The 16447-nt window shown below is 37.3% G+C and overlaps 1 non-coding gene across 1 annotated transcript; it reads right to left on the bottom strand.

The window, feature by feature from the left end:
- Window positions 1-407: 407 nt before the first annotated feature.
- Window positions 408-515, bottom strand: LOC148033840 (U6 spliceosomal RNA). Its single transcript, XR_015691519.1, has one exon. It is a non-coding gene; the product is annotated as a U6 spliceosomal RNA (small nuclear RNA).
- Between the last annotated feature and the right edge of the window lie 15932 nt (window positions 516-16447).

Genomic DNA, 16447 nt, shown 5'->3' on the forward strand with positions numbered 1-16447 from the left:
CTACTGTTCAACGATGGAGAAGGCTGATTTCCCATTTTTCTTCTCTCATACTGTAAAGAAATCAGTTCTTATCATTGCATAATAGATAATGCGTGTGTGTTTGTACATCTTTGCATGACCTTGTGAGAGTGAGAATTACTTCTTCTCACTCTCAGGTTGATTGTAACTGAGCTCTTCCCTAAGGGACTTGGGTTGAGCAGAAATACATTCCTTCGGGGGGGGGGGGGGGGGGGGGGGGTTTGCCCGTCTTCAACCCTCAATCTTGTCTCCATTACTTTTACATTTTCATGGCTGTAATTTTGTGAGTAATTTTCATTTTCAACTTTAAGTGAACATTCTCTTTTATATTAAATCTCGAAAACAAGCGAATATCATAATTGTTAAGCATACTACGTTGTTCGGGGTGTTTACAGTGGTTCCATTTCTCGATTTGTGCGTGTCATCCTTGCGCAGGTGCCATGCTAATCTTCTCTGTATCGTTCCAATTTTATCAGATGTCTCCGGCTATCTGTGGGTGCTATACATGAGTTTGCAGCAAAGAAAAATGATGTTGAATGAAGAAAAACGAGCTCTTATTTATAGGAGAGGGAAGAGCTAGTACAAAAGGGGAAAGTGGAGTAGCACAAGACAAGTGTCCAGCCACATGTCATGAGATGTGACAAGTGGTGGGACACTTGGAAACTTGTGTGACAAGTGTCTTGACACTTGTCTCTTCTCTATGGCCTTCCTTTTTGGGTTGAATACTATCAAGAATAGAAACAATCAAATTTAGTAAGCACACTCAGAGTACAGAACTTACTATTTCTAGAATGACATCCCTATTTTTTAGGACTAGCATTTTTAGGCTAATTCGAGGCTCCTAAAATTTAGGGATCTCCTAAAATTTAGGGCCCCCCCCCCCCAATATGGGTGTCATATGAAAGTTTTTTCCGTGTACATCGCAAAAATGCTATCCGAATCTTCATGTGACTTTCCTATGCAAAGAAATGTGCATTTCAAGCTTTCAGCCCACACATGCACATTATACAAGCATTTCATGATCATGCCATCTTGTTGATTGTAACTGTCTGTTCTGGTGGATCTAGCCCACACTTCAAGGCATCAATCCTTTCTGTGTGCGAGTCTAACCCTAATATACGTGAGTTCTAGTCACAGGCGCCCAATCGGGCCATATAGGTGGAAGTGTGAACTATCTTTTCTCTAACCCACCACGTGGGTCCACCATAACCTGTGACCACTCTCATCAGTGGCCAGCTCCAATGCACTTTTCTTTATATCTAATTAGTGCAAAGGAAATAAATTTAATAAATCATTATATAGACAAATTAATAAAAAAGGATACAAATTCTGTTTCTATAGAGTTGTGATAAATGATTGCATTAAAAGAGGCCTTAAAGGCAAGGCAAGGATAAAAAATCCGCAAAGACCTATATGATGGAGAAAGGAAAACCATATGCCTCTAGAGGAGATGCGTGCCTTCAACTCCAAGGAAAATAGATGCTTAGAGCTAGAAAACGAGGAGTTGAAGAGGCAAAGAGAGAAGGCAAGAAAAGAGCTACATGCGACAAAAACACAAAAAGATGAGAGCACCAGAACCAAGAAAAAGAGCACATGAATATATTATGGCAAGGGCAAGAGAGCAAGTAATCACCACTCTAGTCCAATACTAAAATCAAGGTTTGGAGTAGGGAAGAGAAGGCGGAAGAATGGGTAGCCAAGAATAAGGAAATAATCAAAGACTTAGCGTATTGACTAGCCCATTCAAAGAGTGAATGCCTGATGGAAAAGAGCAAAGTTGCAACCATAGAGATGGGGATGTTGGAGCAATAAAGAGCCCTTTTAAACAGAATGCTAAATGTAACACAATCTAGAGAAGAAGAGACCCTTGAGGAAGTCAAAATGAAGTTAAAGTTGGGAAGGAGAGCACTTCAACATGGCCTCCATGCTAAGACACCCAAACCTAGTACCAATTGGAGTGGGAAGCAAAGGGCGCATATAATCACATCAGGATTAACCAGAAGAACTCAAATTGCTAGGGTTGATGGGTAATAAAAATCATGAAAGGAGGAATGAGGTAAAGAGGGATTAGCTTAGAACTTAGGAGAATATGTTAAAAAGGATATTAAAAAGGAATAGTTATGGATGGGGAAGCACAAGACGGAGGGGAAAATACTCAATCCTCAATAAAAGAACACTGTGTGAAAATAGGAATTTGAGGAGCACCTGAGGTTGAAAAAGAAGAGGTAAAATAATTGGTGAGTTAGATTTATAAAGGGAAAGATAAGCATCATATCTATGGGTCATTTTGCTGATGATAAGATAAGCGAGGAACTAATGGACCTAAGGGATTGACAACAGTAGGCATCAAAGAAAAATAAATCGAAATGAGGTTATTTTGAAAGGTGAACTAAGAGGTCCACCCTCAGTTGGTTAATGTTCTGCACATGAATAGAGACTTTGTTTTGTTATTGATTCAGGATCACAAAGTTAATCATTGTATGCTAAGAGGTTTTAGGGAAATCAACCACTTTAGAAGAATAGGCATGTAACATCTAATCAATCTACAACTCCGAATATCTGACATACAATGTAGCTTGTAATACCACATCCCCTACATATCAAGCCAAATCTTCATCATTTGGTATTAACAAATCACCTTTCAAGTACATATAAGACATCATCATAGTGTTTGTAGTCATAGAGTCTTCAAAAACCATTCTAGCCGCTTCAAACGATAAATCAACAGACCAAGCTCCACTCCAACCATCCTCTAGAAGAGGCAAATCCATCATTGAAAGCTTGATATAGAATGCCAGCTTGTGTTACTGATAATGAACAAAGAAAGAGTGGATCACATAGAAAATTCCAAGCCAAGCCACTATAAGTTCCATATGTGCCCATCCCTCAAGGAGAGGAGTGTGACCTTGTAAACTAGGGCCAGGAACTTGTAGTGTGGGAGCAGTGGGAAAATTGCAACAGTTCTTTCAAGTTTTCCTTTACCTTCTCTCAAATGTTGGATAGGGTATTATCTCCAAGGGTGGCAGAGGAAGTAATAAAGCTCTTGGCGAGGCTGAAAAGGAGATTGTTGGAGGAAAGAATGAGACACCCCACAACGTGGCAACAGAAACCTATGTATTATTGGGAAGACAAGGCAGTTGAGGTGCCCGGGAGAGTGGAAGGGTATGAGTCTCAACCTAAGTTGTGCAGAAACATCTAGGACACTAACTTCATCAAAGAGAGAAACAAGAGCATTAGTACAAGTCCAAGGTCAATTGAGGGTTGCATACACGAGACCATAGCTGCAAGCCTAACAGGAGCTATTGGCATAGTGAAAACTGAGACCCAAAGACTCAATAAAGAAACCTTGATGAAATTATCAACTAACTTAGGTATAGCCTTATACAACAGAGCCAACCTAGCCAAATGAAATCTTATAAATAAATAGTGGTGAAGAAACATGAACTCTTCAAAGAAGAAATACTATTGGCTTGCACTCCACAAATAGAGGATCATGAGAAGCTCAAATCATGATTGGGATTGATCACTAGTACCTTAAGAAGTATGGAGTAAATCCATGAGCTTAACCTAATGTCTCCTAAGCACACTAAGAAGGATTTGGTTTATCATTTGAGAACCAAATGATATGTACAAAAGGAGCTAAAAGTAGTTGGGGTATGGCATTTGGAGACACCTAGGTAAGGATCTCCAATAGCTCTAGAACCGCCCACAGTTGTGACCCCCCTAATAGACCTACCTAAACCCCCCTAATTGTGATGCAAATGAAACAAAAGAGCAAATAGTGGAGATAGAATACCACCCTCTCCTACTTCAGATCTTACCACATGAAGAAGAAAGGAATCCAAAAAAAACTGTACAAGGATACCAAGAAGAGCATTTCCCATACACTTTGGTGATCTTTTACTTCAAGTTAAGTGAAGAGAGCATTTTGAGGAGACCACTATGTTTGCACACAATACGGTTGCTCATAGTTGAGGACATAGCACACACATGGATAAACCAATTTAATCTCCTTTCCTATCATAGGTCTTGCTGCCCCTAGGGAACTAGAGATAGATACCTCAAGGAAAAATCAAGTGGTATAGCTAGGCCTAGCTGGATGGCATTACCCCATCCTTGAATCCAATTAAAGAGCATGGGAGGCCTATTGTTATTTGCATTAAGCTAAGAGGGTAGATCCAATGTATTGCCCCTACCCATGGAGGCATGATAGTAATTACAATTAAAGTAAGCAAGGGTGCAACCTTCCCCAAATTGCAAATGTAAGAGCCACTCATGAGGAAACAACCTATTTGTTCTAGCTCTTGGTTCTAGTGCCATCCTTCAATAATTTTGTGTGAGACTTCAACGACTAACCAAACTCCTCTTTTATCACACCCTTCAATGATGGACGCCCACCATTGTCCTTGGATATAAATCCAAGAATCGGTTATGTGGCAATAGTGTAATCCTATCTCTTAACTCTATTGTTGTCTACTTATTGTACACAATTGCAAGAGGATATAGTAGGCAATAGTGTAATCCTATCTCTTAACTCTATTGTTGTCTACTTATTGTAGACAATTGCAAGAGGATATAGTAGGCAATAGTGTAATCCTATCTCTTAACTCTATTGTTGTCTACTTATTGTACACAATTGCAAGAGGATATAGTAGACAATCAGTTTGCCAAATGCATCAACCCATTCTTTCTTAAATCTTTATTGTAGCTTTGAGAGTTTGTGAAAGAATACCTCCTTAGCAAGGGATCTCCAAAGGACACTCCAGCCTCTTCTTGAGAGTACTACACTACTCTCAAAGTATTCATTTATATTTGTTCAAGAAAAAAGAGAAGAAGAAGAAGAAAGAAATCAAAAAAGAGGAAAAAGAAAGAAAAGATGCATAGAATCCATAATAGAAAGGCATAACACATTTTCACTATACCTAGGGGTTCTCAAGTGGGAAGCATCTGGTGGCCTTGGTTAGTTGGCTCCACCTCTAATCGCCTCTAGCTCTCCCCCCCATGACACAATTTGAGGGCACATAAAGGGTAGGACATCTGGGGCTTGCTTGGACAAGCTATCACCTTGAGATTTACACAACACAATAAAACTTCACACCAATTGGGTCCTCAAGTGTGGGACAATATTCCAGGTCTTGACCCATTTCCTAGTTGCACCTAGCACTTGTACTAGTCAATGTATAAGTGAGGTAGACATATCCCTTAGGAAGAGCATGAGTTGGCATACAAGTTAGCAATGGATTTCTTGAAGACTCCTTGACATCAATGGCCATGCATTGTCCTCATTATTCCATTTTCCATGTTTCCTTCTTCCACCATGTAGCCATCATCCTTCCACCCTTGAGATATAGCCCCTTACCCATCACCCACCAAAGTACAAACTATCTTCAACCCCAAAAAGATCCACCGTATCTCAACTTTAGTCGCCGTCATCAACAACACCGGGCCTTTGCCTACCAAGTCTTCTTCATCAACTATCCCATCATTCCTCATTTCGATGCAAACTATAACAATCTACCTTGGGCTAAGTACAATGGGATTGGCACTCAAATAGGAGGGGGACATAATGTGAACCACAATGTGCAACATGCCACCACAATTTTTGGAAAGAAATTTTGAAGCTATTGCACTATCAAGTTTTGATCATTTATAAGAATTATTGAGAGCCATGCAAATTGTATGAAATTTTGAATAGTTCCATGAGGTGAGGATGTACACAAATTAATTTATATAGTAGGAGTAAGGCTTAGGCTAAGGGAGGCACATGCAATTTGAGAGAGACCATCGAGAATTGTGGATGTGTGCTAGATGCCCAAGGGGAAGGTGGGCATACTAACCCTAAAGCTTGTATGCATTAGGCTTGCTAGTCTATTTCCTATCCTATGAGAGTGAAGGAGAGGTAGTGTGGGATAGTGTAATGGAGTGAGGGACAAGGAGGGAAGCTCTCCTCTCTGTTTTTGTCTTCTTTTCCATCCCATATTTGTGAGTTGTATGTGTGAGTGTGTTATAAGATATGAGATATATGCTCGACTTTCTTATATACTTAAAATATATCTGGCGAATATTATGATGGCGTTGACAAAGAACACATGAGAGAAAAGAAAGATGTAGGGAGCGAGAGAGAGAGAGATTGAGAGATTAACAACACACTAGGGACTGGAAGATGGGCCAATCCCCCCCCCCCTTGTGGAGTTACATTATTGACAAGGAGCAAGCTCCTCCGTTACACATAAACCAATTCTTACTTGTAGATCTTGGGAACAAGATCATGGTTCCTTGCATGGTATACAACCGGCTAACACTTGCACAACTTGGAAGTTGGTACCTTTTGATCCTTTTTGAGTCCCTCCTCTCCTACACAATATGTGTAGGGATCTCCTCTTGGAGATTGATTTCAATAGAGCTTCTGCAACACTCGCACCTTCTCTCCTACACAATATGTGTAGGGATCTCCTCTTGGAACTTTCAACGGAGCTTCCATAGAACTTGCACCTTCTCTCCTCCTCTTGGAACTTGATTTCAATAGAGTTTCCACAGCATTTGCACCTTCTCTCCTCCTCTTGGAACTTGATTTTAGTAGTTCTTCCGCATCACTTGCTCCTTCTCTTCTCCTCTTGGATGCATGAAAAGTGATGCTTCCTTCACCTCTCCCACACCCAAGGAGAGCCTCCTCTTTTATAGGCTTTCAAGAGCTTCTCTTCTTAGAGAGAGACTTGAGTGCCAAGATTGGAAAGGTTGATCTTCATGCAAGATGCGGCTATTCCTCCATGACCTACTCTGCAACACCAATTTCGAGATATCTCTCTGTGTGTTGCTCGAATGAAAAAACGTCCAACACAAAAGTTTTAGATCTCATTGTTTCTGATAACCTTCGCATACCATTTGTAGAGATCGTCTTTCTATTGTGAGATATTTTAAAAATGGATTTACCATTTCTATTTTAAGAAAAACTGATTTTTAAACTGTACTCTTAACTTGGGTCATGCAACCACCTTGAGCCATAGATAAGGAGAGTTCATTAGATTGCCTTGGGCCTCAACCTTAAGATTGAATTCCACACAAAATCTTGTGTCATTTTAGACCTTAGAAAGACAAAATCACTTCCCTCTTCACTTCGAGAGGATCACGTCTCTTGTCTTTCTTAGTGAGAGAATTACCTCTCTCGTCTTTCTTAATGAAAGAAAAGACCTGAAACCTTGACTTGTAAGGGAGAGGATGACCCCAAATGGATGCAATGCTCATTACACACAAGGAAACATTCCCAGGCATCCCTAGATGCACACATAAATACATATACATAATGCTAATGCACTTCCTCTTCTTAGAACTAAATCCATCTTCATTTATGTGTAACTCCTTGGTTCTTATGTACACTCTTATACTTGGCAGACACTTCTTTCCCCCTTCATAACTTGTATTGCCTGTACCAGATATCCTCGTCACAGTGCTTTGATCACCCCATTAAGTGATGCACTAGAAATACTGGTCTCTAAATGGTCTCATGACCATGCTAGATCATCATCAACACTTAAAGAAAAGTGAGTCATTAATTTATTGACATAAATGTATTAAATAGAGAATGTGTAATAAGCAATCAATTTAGTGAAAGATCGAGAGTGTGTGTGGTTGAGAGAGTGAGAGAGTGAGAGAGTGAGAGACATGTGGGATGAAGGTGTCTTCTTCTCTTCAAACTTTCCTATAACAACTCCCCTCATGGAATGGGTGAAAATGGAAGTAAGTATGTAAGGAGGAGTGATGTATGTGGATCATAGAGAAATGCTTAAGGAGGCATGATGATAACATGGTAAGTTAGTAAGCATTCTCATTACAACCACCACAAATCAATCTATCATTCTGACAAGTGGTAGGTTATTTCATTGTGTTTTATATGTGTGACTAGGTGAGAGATAGTCTTCAACAATGTCTTCGTTGTTCTCTTCTCTCACAATCTTCGAATCTCTCATAGAGACAATAGATTGATCACAAAAATGACTCTCTCACACACAATCACTCTCTCACATGCTCTCATACAATACAATAAAATATAATAATTATCCATAACCCTCTGTTGGTCATGGAGCTATTCTCCAAAGGGTATGTCTGATCCGAAATGGCACTAGGATCACTATAGTGTCCTTTCACAGTGAACTACTATCACTTCCACTTCAAGTCTTCAATTCTAGTCTTCACATGATACTTTCTTTGATAAAAAATGCTAAAAAGAGCTTTTATTTCCCTCTTTCCAAAGGAAGGAAAACATTTCCATGCTTCGAACCCATCATATAAAAACCATACAAACACATATAGAAAGCTATAGAAGCATATAGGAGCTCACAAGAGCTATAGAAGATGAAGAGAAAGCAATAAGACCACATATCAATACAAAACTCTTATCAACCAATCAAAATCCATCCAAAGAGTCTCAAATCATATGACAACACATTCTTCTATAACCATATAGCTTTAAATAAAAAGAAAATGGTGCTCAACACAATCTCACAAAAGTAATCACAACCCAATAGATATCAATCAAAACACATCAAAACATTGTAAACCAAAAGAAAACCTCAATGAGATCTCAAAAGATGTTTTAACAATCCAAAATAATTCCAACACTCACAAAAATAAATCATGAAATAGTCAAATCCCACAAAATCATGCATCAAATAGGCTATAAAGCTCCAAAAAACAACAAAAAAAGCAATCATTTCAAGCATGCAACACTATGGTCCCAAGCTCACCACATGTGCAAGAATAAAGGAAGAAGGATTAGAACAGAAGTAAGTGAATGGAGAAGGGAAGCCTCTTTCAAGCTCTCTCTATTAGTCTCACTCACTCTTGCTCTCTCATACAACCTATGGTGGAAGCAAAAGGGAGAAAGATAAGCAATGACTCACAAGGTTTGCACGTACAAGAATTAGGGATTCTAGAATCCTTTTGTCCATTTATAGTGTTCCCTTATTGGATCATCATAGATTACCCACGGTAGATTGGCAACTTTCACTAGACTTAACCTTTATTGGACTTGGTTGGCTTGCATGTGATTCTCAATCATAGATTAATGTACAGTAAGATTCAAGCAAATAAATCAGGTATCATGTTTAAGGGATACTAAAATACCGAAGATATTTTCCAAAATTAAATTGTCATTTTTTTCTGAGACCCAAGGAGTCTCCATTTTCATCTTTTGAGTCACTTTTGAAAACCTTTGACCATATTTGCATTGCTTTCTCATTCTTTTTGTTGTAGTTATTTTGATTTTGTTGAAGGTACTATACAATACCATACACCATAGACATGAAATATTAGTACTTGAATGTTAAGGGTTGATGGAGAAGCAATGAAAAATAGAAATATATAGGGTGCCTATTTTTTTTCATTGTATAGGCAATGATGTTGTTGGGAGTTGGTAGAGTCTATTGCTATTTACCCACACAAGGGAACAAAGAATCATGGCAACCAAAGCTCATAACTTATTGGAAACTTAAAAGTTTGCTCAAAGGATCATGAAATCCTCTTTACAAACTCCTTATTCTTTCATTGGTATATACATATACATTAGAGTATATAGCCTTTTACACCTTTACAACCTTGTACATGAGCCGCTTAGAGGGTGAACTTCTCTTCTTTGGGAACCATGAACACATTGTATACCATATCCAGAAGCTCCTCCAGAATCCTCATACGCTTGACACAATGGGCTAATTCTAGAATGAGCATCCACTCATCTGAAAAGGGCAAAGAGATTACCTATGTGCATGGAAAACCATACATAATAATTGTCAAAATTTTGTGGGCAAGAGCCAAGATAAGATATAATGCCATGATCTCAAGTGGTAAATACAACAAAAGATACAAGGGACTTATTTAAGATTCACTCAGGGTAGGAGATGATATCAAATGTGCCATCAAAGAGCTTCAGAGGGATTTCTATGCGAGCAAAATTTTGTATTACAAAAATCTTTCAAAAGGTGAACATATCTCATATAAAAATTCAAAAGAAACACCCATTACATGGATATCCTGGACCTATGCATCTAGACACACAACAGAAAATGTAAGTTTTTTGCCCAAGACCAATACAATGCCACAATATTAGCTTGTTCAAGGTCTTGTAGTGATGCAATGAGCCTCACAGATCTAGCAAAATGTGCATAGTCCAATACATGGTGTCAGATTTGCCCTAGGTCCAAAGTTTCGAGTCTTTCAATAATCACAGAACAAAGAGGTTATGGAAGATTTCAAAAAGACATATCAATGACAAGAAAACTATGTAGATAGGGATGGGACCAATGCAAGAAGGCATACTTGCAATGAATAAAGTATGCAAATAGGGATGGGATAAGGGGACTGATGTAAGAAGGCATACTTTTAAAATGAGTAAACTTATGTAGATAGGGATGGGGTACTTGGGGATGCTTAGTAGATTGATGCAATAAAGAGTTTGTTGGTCTGTACTTGGTCAAAAGAGTTTGATTCCATGACTCTAAGCCTCAATATGTAGCTAAGTGGATGTTATCTATTCATGCATTTTCTGGTGGCTACAAAAAAAATAAATCAAATTCAATCTTGTTCACTCAAAACATAGGAATAAATTGAAATTATCACAGCCTAATGTGTTGGTGTATTGCTTTTCCAACTTGTGTATTGCATCAAGTAAAATGTACGATAGATCCATGAGGTCATAATAGAGGGAATAGGGAATGAATATGAGGATGGGATGAAGTAAAAATGGATGTTGAATAGGATGACATTGAGGAAGTGGATGATTTGATACATGTACACTTGTTGAAGAATAAATCGTTTAAAGATTCACATGTGTGTTTGCTTGCAATCATTTTTAAACTTCCTTTGCATACTTGCAATATTATTTTTTAAATAAGGAAGATAATGACCTAATTTAAAATTATAATATTATACTGCAATAAGTAAAGCTTCCAAAAGAAAATCTAATTAGCTAGTTTAATAAATCTTCTCTTAAGTTGATATCAACTTAGAATTAATGCTCCTCTAAGATGCCAAATGGGGCCAATCAAATACTCCTCTTTGATGTCAAGTTGGAACTGGGGTCCTTATGTGAAGTCAAATGAGATTGGGCCCATCCCTAGATAACAAGGGCTTTCTTAAGAAAATATTTTTAGGTGCTTTATTAAATACTCTTCTTTGAAATCAAGTTGGAACTAATGGTCCTCTCTAAGATGTCAAAAGAGATTGAACCCATTCCTATAGCCCAAGCTTTGATAGGAAAATCCATTTGGATGGTTTATTAAAAAGTCCTCTTTGATGATAAGGTGGAACTAATGGTCCTTCTCTAAAATATCAAAGGAGATTAGATCTATCAAAGGTGGATGGTTTATTAAAAACTTCTCTTTGATGTTAAGGTGGAACTAATGGTCAAAGGAGATTAGATCTATCGCTAGATAACTAGGGTATTGAAAAGCAAATAAAGCTCCAAACTCTAGGTGGTCTATTAAGTACTCCTCTTCGATATCAAGTTGGAACTGATGCTACTAATCATTTCTTGGTTGCACTTCTTCTTCATGATGGTATTATCAAATACATAGTAAGAGATGGTAAAAGTGTTACTAATGGATAGAAAGTGCACCACTATTAAGACTATTAAATGTGAGAAAAAGTAGAAACTTGTCCAAAAGGTGGCATATCTCTGCTCTATGATGGAGCGGGCACTTATTTGTCGATCTACACTATACTACTATAATGCCTATGTCACCTCATGCGAGATCTAATGCCACTGACATTCCTCAAAGCCTTTGATGCTCTTGGATATGCTTCCACATGCTCTGCCACCATGCTTTGATGACTCTTTGCCACATAGTATTCACCTCTCTCACTCACGCTCCCATCCCCCTTCTCTCATAAAAACAAGCACTGTGTGTAGAAGGGGAGGAGAGAGAAAGACTAACATAAAGAGGAGAGAGATGGATTGAAATATCTCATTTCAAAATCCCTCATCTCAATAAATGAACTTGATATACAAAATCGAAGCTCTTGATGAGCAAGCTCCATTTATGTAATCAAATGCTTCAATTGGTTGAGAATTGGGGAGAAGGGATCCACACAATTGACGTGCATGATATTGTCCATCTTTCTACATTCTCTCTCCACACTTTTTCTCTTTGTTGGCTTCTAGAGGCTATATATTCCGATATTTGGGCATGTATCCCCTCGAAATTGGCCGCTTATTGACCATATATTGGCCCTCCACCTTTTCCCCTCAAACTAAGGTTATTGTACATGACTCGCTTAGAGTAGGGGCTTTGTTACACTCCTTTTTTTTTTTAAACCCAAGAAGAGCAAGAAGAAAGAGCATAACAAATCCCTTGCTCTAAGCATACCATTAAAAAAAAAATTGGGTGTTGTAGATCTAAGAAGGTACCCTCCATCATGTACATAACTATCAACTTTTAGATCAACTTAAATGTTTTCTTACATTTAATCATCTCTTTTGTTAAGCTTCCATATCCTTTACTATCTTTCCTTTTAATTTCTTGATAGTTTTTTGTAAAACTAAGAAATTGAGGCCTTAAGATCTATATAGGTAATACATACTTTGTTATAAATGTTCTTTTGTACAAAATATTATTATTTCATACAAAAGAATTATTTTGTACAAAATATTCTTTCATATGAAAGATTATAAATTATATGAAGATTAGGTTATTACACAAATTATAAGGCTAATGAAAAAATCTATTTTAAAAGAATGTGATTATATAATCACAATGTAGTTAGTTCATAGGTAGAGAGGGAGGAGGTTTTTTGCTCGTCAATGAAATATTTTGTCCAATGTGTGCATTGATTTATCAAGTATTGCTCTATTTATGTATTGCTGTTTCAATGCCTCATTTGGGTTACTTTCCCTAGTCTTCCCTCTCTTTTGAAACTTATATACTCCATAGATATGAAAAGTTTAGGAGATTCTCTTGGGAAAATAAGCATTATGATAGCTCAATGAAGGTGGAGCTTGGATTACTTTTGTATAAGTACTAAGAGATGGTGGATTTACCTAAGAATGAAATCTAAGGTGATATTTGATTCTTCAGCTCAAAATTTCTTTAGTCATTTTGCTCTCCTCAACTCAAGGTGCAAAGGTAGGAAGGGATCTCCTCCTTTCAAACTTAATGTTTGCTTTTTAATCCCATAGTGTTGATCAAGATAAGATGAAAGGAGCATGGTAATCCACTATGGCTGAGGATAATCCTACTCAAGTGTGGGGCTATCAAAGTCTCCAAGAAGCACGGAAAGGAATATTCTACTAGACCACTAAAAATTCCATTCTTGCTTATGTTTGAACAAGAACAATAATCTTTTTCCTACTCTCTTAGAGCATCCAAATAATCAAATACAACATGTGTAAGAAACTAAGGATCTCCTTGAAAAGTAATAAAATAATGGAGCACAACAAGCTTGTATTTAGTCTTGACTACACTGGCTCAAGGAAGGAGGTTGCCCTATCTTCTTCAAATTGATTGGAGTATAGAAAGCTCAAGAATTTATAGTTGAATTGACTAATGAGTGGTGTTACTCATAGGATGAAACAAGCATTTCAAAGGTCTTCTTCTTATGTAGAGTGCTCCCCCCTTGAATGAGACCTTTCAAGAGGTGGTTAACAAATTTTCAGAGCCTCTCTCAAAGACTATTAGATTCTCGTAAAGCTCTTTTGATAGACAAGCCTTGAGATCTCGAATGTGTTTTACTCTATGAAAAGAATAGATTACTTGGTAGTGATGGGTTTCTTGTAGAGTTTTTAAAAGGGAATTAAGGTAAATGAACTTAGCTCCTCCAATCTAATTTTAGCCCACATAAATGCAAGTGATCAAGCTCATCTTGAAGTCACAAAAAATGAAATTTTGTTAGAATCTAAGGCCTTTAACTATTCTAAGTGTGTCTTACAAGGTTTTAACAAGTCCCATTGATTTAGTTAAGATCAAGATTTTGTATCAAAGTCATTTCTCCCAAGAAATTTCAAATATGACATGAAGAAAATTTGAACATTGGCTTTCTTTGAATAATGGTATTATCCTAAAAGTGTTTCTAAGTGGTGACTTGAATAAGACATGTGATAAGATTAGGAATTAGGAATGGATTTATTCTAAGATATTTTAATATGCAACCATATATTGAGATGTAGACAATCAATTTTTCATGAAAGCTAGGATTTAAACTCACGCACCCATGCTTGTATTTACAAGCTCGCTACGTTTTAAGGCATGTATTGTAAGGAAGTCAATGCTTAGCTCTAAATATATAGGTGTTGATAAGCCACTTGACTAATCGAGTTCACCCAACCATAAGAAAACTCCTATCAAGGAAGTCATCTTCCCACTTTCCACACACACACCTCACACATCTTTAGTTTTCTAATTAGGGTCTTAGCACACTTCGTTTGGATATTCAAAATTTAGCATAAATTTGTTATATATCTTTAAATCACATACATAAAAACAATTGAAATTAGTCATTTATTTCAAACAAGTGAACAAAAACAGACTTTAGAAGAAACCACCCTATACCAGCATAAAACCCACTTTGGATAGTCAGTCCGATACCGAGTAAACCACTCTAGACTAGAACTATCAATATCGAATGTTACCCTAGATAGATTGTTTAATACTAAAAGCAAACTGCTCTAGATTGGAACTATCGATATTGGGCCTTTAGCATATCCCGTAACTAGTATAGGACCCTTTCTGAACGAATCTAGGATTGCAAGTCATTGATTTGGTCTTGACTCGTAAAAGTTTCCCTAGAGCCCTACTAATCTCTTGAGGGATGAATCACACCATGTAGAGAGACCTCTCATCTAGAGACTTGATTCAAGCACAAGTGAGGATGTAATTGGTTCGTGGAGGTGGAGTTCAACAAGCCACACTTGCTCTCAATCTACTACTAACTTTATTATTACCTCACAAATATAATCATAAAACAAACAATGCCAAGACAAAGAATATAATCTTTTCCAAAGAAAGCTTTTATAAATTTCATCTATTAAATGGAAGCAATAAAACAAATAATACTTCTCCAATGTACTATATTCTTAGAAGCTAAGGCTTGACTAGTAAGATATCTTAATTAAAACATAGCGAATTCAATCCCATGGTTTTTCAAGAAGAAAAGTAGTCTACCTTCTAATGAAAATTTTAACTCATCTAAAGTCACATGATAACATACATTAGATATGGAAGAGGGGTTGCGCTTGCCATTGAAATCACTTGCTCCATTGCAACTGCTTGCTCCACTCTTGTCGTGGTTGGGACTTGCTCTACTATAGTTGGGCTCCTCCTCTTCCAAGCCATCATACTACAATGATTCTTGATTTACTCTCAAAGTAGAGTGGGTAGTAGAAAGCTTGGCTAACGGTGACAAAAAAGGGGGATTGATAAGGATTGGGATGGTAGTAAAGCAAGGCATAAAGAGTTGGATAGTTAATGTGTGTAGAAAGCTAGTATTCACGGCTCCTCTCTCACAGTCGAATAGAAGGTACTCTCCTACTCACTATTGTCTCTATGCAATGCTCTACCCCTCTTAATAAACTAGTCAAGGAGAGGGAGGGGAGGAAGAAGGGGTTTTTACTTTAGTGTTTTAATCAACATCATTAGACATTAGGAGGGGTTTGTTTTGAGACACTGAGGAGAAAAGTAAGGCAATGCTTTCTATAGCATGGCTATCTTAAATGAAAAAGAGCCTTACAATCCACTCCAAAAAATTTTAATACAATGCCATCCAATCATGATTTGACCACATGGCGAGTGAACATTTGATCACATTGCGTTGGGCAATATACCTCTTAGAGCTCATGACTAAAGCATAGACCTTGGCATATACTTGGCAATGAGACTATGAAATCTTCATTGACACTATTGACTATGTGTAGAATGCAACCATTTGCTTGTAAGAAAAACTTCCTGAGAGATCACACATCCCAACAATGCCACCTTGCAAGCATGCTTAATTGCCAAAAATAACTATCCATCAAGCTAAACTTATTTTAGGAAAGCTTTTTAAGTACCTCCCACATATAAATTGTCATACATCTCTCTAAAAGCGACTTTTAACCTCATTATTAAAACACACTTGGAGCTAGTGGTAAAAAAGATAAAAACATTTTATTACAAGAAAATTGGATACATTACACCCTTGATCACAAGCTTTGGAAGAAATTAAATAGATAAAAGTGACTTTTTCAAGATCTCAAAAAAAATTACAGATGGTGCTAATGTTTTCCCAAGAAAAGAGAATTAGATCCTACAACACCAATTTGTTCGTTGTCATATTTGTATCCCATATCATTATTTGTATCCCATATCATTCATTAACGGATCTATATCTATTTTGTCTCACTTTGGTTAGAGATTCAAATATGGATAAAAGGCATTGCTTTTTGTGATATCTTTACATGGAGACAAAT

This window comes from Lygodium microphyllum, chromosome 7 (assembly GCF_053477565.2).
Source record: "Lygodium microphyllum isolate KBCC chromosome 7, Lygodium_microphyllum_v1.1.10, whole genome shotgun sequence".
In the NCBI taxonomy this organism is placed as follows: domain Eukaryota; kingdom Viridiplantae; phylum Streptophyta; class Polypodiopsida; order Schizaeales; family Lygodiaceae; genus Lygodium; species Lygodium microphyllum.